The following is a 5,572-nucleotide window of genomic DNA, read 5'->3' as shown; positions in this document are numbered from 1 at the left end:
ATGCATATAACATCTACGCATAAACCTAGCTCGAATGCCACTGTTGGGGAACGTAGTAATTTCAAAAAAAAATCCTACGCACACGAAAAATCATGGTGATGCATAGCAACGAGAGGGGAGAGTGTTGTCCAAGAACCCTCATAAACCAAAAGCGGAAGCGTTTAGTAACGCGGTTGATGTAGTCGAACGTCTTCGCGATCCAACCTATCCAAGTACCGAATGCACGGCACCTCCGTGATCTACACACGTTCAGCTCGATGACGTCCCACGAACTCACGATCCAGTAGAGCTTCGAGGGAGAGTTCCGCCAGCATGACGGCGTGGTGACAGTGATGATGAAGTTATCGGCGCAGGGCTTCGCCAAAGCACTACGACGATATGACCGAGGTGTGTAACTGTGGAGGGGGGCACCGCACACGACTAAGACAAATCTTGGAGTGCCTTTGGGGTGCCCTCTGCCCACGTATATAAAGGAGGGAGGAGGAAGAGGCCAGCCCTAGAGGGGACGCGCCAAGTGTGGGGAGTCCTACTAGGACTCTCAAGTCCTAGTAGGATTCCCCTTTTCCTTTCCGGAGTAGGAGAGAAGAAAGAGGGAAAGAGAGAGGGAGTAGGAAAGGGCAAGGGGGGCGCCCCCCCCCCCTTTCCCCTAGTCCAATTCTGACCCATGGGGGGGCGCACCTCCTTCCCTTTGGCCTGCCTCCTCTATTCCCGTATGGCCCAATAGGGTCCAATACTTCTCCCGGCGAATTCCCGTAACTCCCCGGTACTCCGAAAAAATACCTGAATCACTCGGAACCTTTCCGATGTACGAATATAGCCTTCCAATATATCGATCTTTACGTCTCGACCATTTCAAGACTCCTCGTCGTGTCCCTGATCTCATCCGGGACTCCGAACAAACTTCGGTCATCAAATCACATAACTCATAATACAAATCGTCATTGAACGTTAAGCGTGCGGACCCTACGGGTTCGAGAACTATGTAGACATGACCGAGACACATCTCCGGTCAATAACCAATAGCGGAACCTAGATGCTCATATTGGCTCCTGCATATTCTACGAAGATCTTTATCGGTCAAACCGCATAACAACATACGTTGTTCCCTTTGTCATCGGTATGTTACTTGCCCGAGATTCGATCGTCGTATCACCATACCTAGTTCAATATCGTTACTGGCAAGCCTCTTTACTCGTTCCGTAATGCATCATCTCGCAACTAACTCATTAGTCACAATGCTTGCAAGGCTTATAGTGATGTGCATTTCCGAGAGGGCCCAGAGACACCTCTCCGACAATTGGAGTGACAAATCCTAATCTCGATCTATGCCAACTCAACAAACACCATCGGAGATACCTGTAGAGCACCTTTATAATCACTCAGTTACGTTGCGATGTTTGGTAGCACACAAAGTGTTCCTTCGGTATTCGGGAGTTGCATAATCTCATAGTCATAGGAACATGTATAAGTCATGAAGAAAGCAATAGCAACATACTAAATGATCAAGTGCTAAGCTAACGGAATGGGTCAAGTCAATCACATCATTCTCTAATTATGTGATCCCGTTAATCAAATGACAACTCATGTCTATTGCTCGGAAACTTAACCATCTTTGATTCAACGAGCTAGTCAAGTAGAGGCATACTAGTGACACTCTGTTTGTCTATGTATTCACACATGTACTAATTTTCCGGTTAATACAATTCTAGCATGAATAATAAACATTTATCATGAAATAAGGAAATAAATAATACCTCTAGGGCATATTTCCTTCAAGCGGAAGGCCGCGGCGTCTGAGATTGGCTCCGGCTGCGGCCCCTCCCGCCGCTCCAGTTCTTTGTCCTCGCGCTGCAAGAAAGCCAAGGCGGCGGCAGTCGCCGGTCTCCTGGAGCTGCCACTGTTGGCGACTCTAACACCACTGACAAGGGGAAAGCTCAAGCAGATCGCCAAGAGTTGTGATCTCAATGTCTTAACCATCCTGGAACAGGCCAAGATTCGGGCTGGATCTTCTAATTCTTCTTCTGACATGGTGGCTTCCGCTGATGGCAGCACCTGCTCTGCATCCTCTGTGCGTGTCCCCGCCAACCCATATGTGTAATCCTTCAGTCCAGGTCGTCGCACGCCTTCGGGCTAGTTTGGCCAAGTTGGTTTCAGTTATTTGCATGCTCATGATGGCTAGTTATGTTAGTCTTTGTCGGGTTGTTAGTCTCTCCAAAGGAGATTGTAGTGGTATCTCATGTTGTATCAGGTTTGGTAGGCTTGCTCCTGCCTCGTTTGGTCTCAGTCTGTATCAGGTCTACTATCAAGTGTTTCAGTCAGTCCCAATGAAGTTTCTCTATTTCATTACTCTGTGCACGCATATGCATCCGCTCCCTAATTTCTCCTTTCTGGGTTGTGTGTTGTCTTTTACATCATGAGGATTCTCAACTGGAATGTCCGCGACCTTGGCGATGATGAAAAGTGCTCGTTGGTTCGTGACGTTATAACCTCTTGCTGCCCCAGCATTGTTTGACTGCAGGAAACCAAGCTGCCCGCTCTCTCCCACTTCAAGTTAAAATCCTTCCTGCCTGTAGTATTCAAAGACCACGCCGCCATGCCATCTGATGGTGCTGCTAGGGGTATCCTGGTCACTTGGGACACCAACTGCATCATGGGCCAAGTTCTTGCAACACATGAGTGCCATGTCACCATCCGGATGTCCTCAACAACTACTGACAACTCCTTCATCCTGACTGTTGTTTATGCACCATGCTTAAACTTCGAGAGGCACGCCTTCTTTGAGTCTGTCACTTGTTGTGCTGCAGAAGTTGATACCCTGTGGGTGGTTTTGGGTGACTTCAACATGTATCACTTCGCGCATGAAAAATCTCGGGGCAGCATCAATTAGAATCTTATGGAGTTGTTCAATTCTTGGATCAGAGAACATGGGCTGGATGACATCCCAATTGACAACAAGGTGTTCACTTGGACCAATAAGAGATCCTCACCTACTCTGGTACGGTTGGACCGTGTGTTGGTGAACGCTGCTTGGAATTTAAAGTTCTTGCGGACGACTGCTTCAGGTGTGCATGCCATCACATCTGATCACACACCTCTCCTAGTGCAGTTTCAGAAAGATACACCCAGAAGTAGATTATTCAGAGTGGAGAACTTTTGGCTCGAGGTGGAGGAAGCTAGAGAAATCATCCAGGAAGGGTGGTCCAGGGGCACTAGGCCTTTCCAATCCTCTACTTCTCATCAATTTTAAGATGAGAAGGGTTCGAGCAGTCCTAAGGCAATGGTGCAGACGCAAGTCCAGTCTCAGGCTACTTACTGACAACAACAAGCATGCAGTGAGCTATCTGAATGTAGTTGAGGAGAGAAGGCAGTTGTCAGTGCTGGAATTGGTACTTCGTGAGTTTGCTGCAGCCAAGGCTGAGCAGCTTATTTTGTGGCAGACTGCCATATGGCGCCGGCGGGCTAAGCTACACTGGTGTGTATCCGGTGATGAGAACTGCAAATTTTTCCATGCGGCTGCCAACTCTTAGGCACGCCGTAACAACGTCAAGGTTCTTGTCCATGAAGGGGTGCAGCATTTTCAAAACAGCCAGAAGCTTAGCATTGCAACCAGATACTTTGCTGACATCATGGGCCATCCCGCCCCCTCCTTGCGTACGGTCCCGCTCAACACCTTGTTCATTCCGGCCAATCTCTGTGAGCTTGTTGACGGGTTTTCATGGGCTGAGGTTGTCCAGGCTATTGATTCTTATCCAGCCAACAGAAGCCCTGGCCCCGATGATTTCACAAATGAATTTTACAAGGCTTTCAAACACCTGCTCAAAGATGACCTACTCAAGTTCTTCACAGACTTTCATGGCAACAAGATGGCCCTGGACGGCATCAACACAGCTTTCATCATGCTACTGCCCAAGAAAGACACACCCTTGGAGATGCGTGACTTCTGACCCATCTCTTTGGTTCATAGCGCACCCAAGCTAGTGTCTAAGGTTCTAACGAACAGGCTGCAAAGGCAAGTTCCTGCTTTGGTGCACCCGCTGCAATCTGGTTTCTTGCGAGGGTGCTCGATAGTTGAAAATTTTGCTCTGGCTGCTGAAATGGTCCAAACTGCACATAAACGGAAAGTGTAAGTGCATCTAGTGCCCCTTAGTGATTTGGTGTATTGAAGACTTATAGGTTAAGGGACTAATGTGTTTGTGAGTGTACACAGGTCTATAAGTCTATGAGGAGTTTGATATTTACAGAGAAAGTCGACCCCTAAAAATGAATGTCTTCATCTGAAGACTTTGGATTTCTGAAGACTTTGAAAGTGAAGAAATTGGCGTGACCGTGAAGACTTGATATTCATGCGAGGAATATGAAGCGTGAAACTTTTGTTTTTGTAGTTTCTTTTTCCTCTTTCTAGAGTCATAGGAAACACCGTACTGTTAAAGGGGTCGAGGCAAAACTAAGGAAAAGTTTCCAAGTGATGCTCATCTCAAAATCCTACACCTACCAATCCCTTCGAGTGAAGCCATTGGAAATCTCATACAGTTCAGTCAATTTCTTTAGTGACAGAGACGAAGTTCTTCTGGTATCAGAGGAATTTGTTCTGACTGAGGAGTTAGGAATTCGCCAGTGCGGATTGCCTACAAGTGAGGAACATGATAGCCCTGAGGAATTTGAACCTCAAATTTCCGACCATTACTGTGCTATGAGCCAGCTGTCCCAAAGTATCTTATCCACCTAACGGTCATATCATTGAAGGGCATTTATGTCTTATCATGTCGGGCTGCTCCCTAGGCTATAAATAGCCTCCCCCTTCAACCACTAGCTGGTTGGCTGCTCCGCGAGAAACTGACACTTGTCATTGAGAGCATCCCATCCTCCGAGGACTTTGAGTGAAAAACATCAAGTGAATAAAAACCCAAAACCCCCAACCAAACACCTACAAACCCAAAGTGATTGAGCATCACTGAAGAGATTGTTCCTGTGTGGAACCGACGCTTGTTACCTTTGAGGATTGTGCATCCTCCACACGGTTAGGCGTCATGGTCTAGAGCATCCAAGAGGAAATTGTGGATCGCCGAGTGACCGATTTTGTGAAGGTCTGGAAGTCACCTGAAGACTTACCACGAGTGATTGGGCGAGGTCTATGTGACCTTAGCTCAAGGAGAATACGGTGAGGACTGTGTGTCCGGGACTGTGTGTCCTTAGGTTTAAATACCTAGACACTCCAACTAGACGTACGACTATCACAATAGTTGGAACTGGTCTACCAAATCATTGTCTTCGTCGAGCTAACTGGTTCTATTTCCTCAACCCTTTCATTTCCTGTTACTGTTTGAAGACTTTGATTGAAGACTTTCCCAATTTTCTTAGTTCAATTTCTTTACTCAGTTTGTCTTCAGCCTGCTTATCATGTGTTTATGCTTTCTATACTCTGTGCTAGTTTTCATTTCTTCATGATGATTGTGCTTACGTTATGTTATGTCTTCATCTAAGTACTTATTTCGCTGCAAGTAGTTCTTCGCTTAGGAATTTCCTCACCCTGAAATTCCTCAGTGAAGAATTCATAAAAATCGCCTATTCACCC

This window comes from Triticum aestivum, chromosome 6B (genome assembly GCF_018294505.1).
Source record: "Triticum aestivum cultivar Chinese Spring chromosome 6B, IWGSC CS RefSeq v2.1, whole genome shotgun sequence".
Lineage (NCBI taxonomy): Eukaryota > Viridiplantae > Streptophyta > Magnoliopsida > Poales > Poaceae > Triticum > Triticum aestivum.
The sequence above is the reverse complement of the archived record's forward strand: the minus strand, read 5'-3'. Positions refer to the sequence as shown.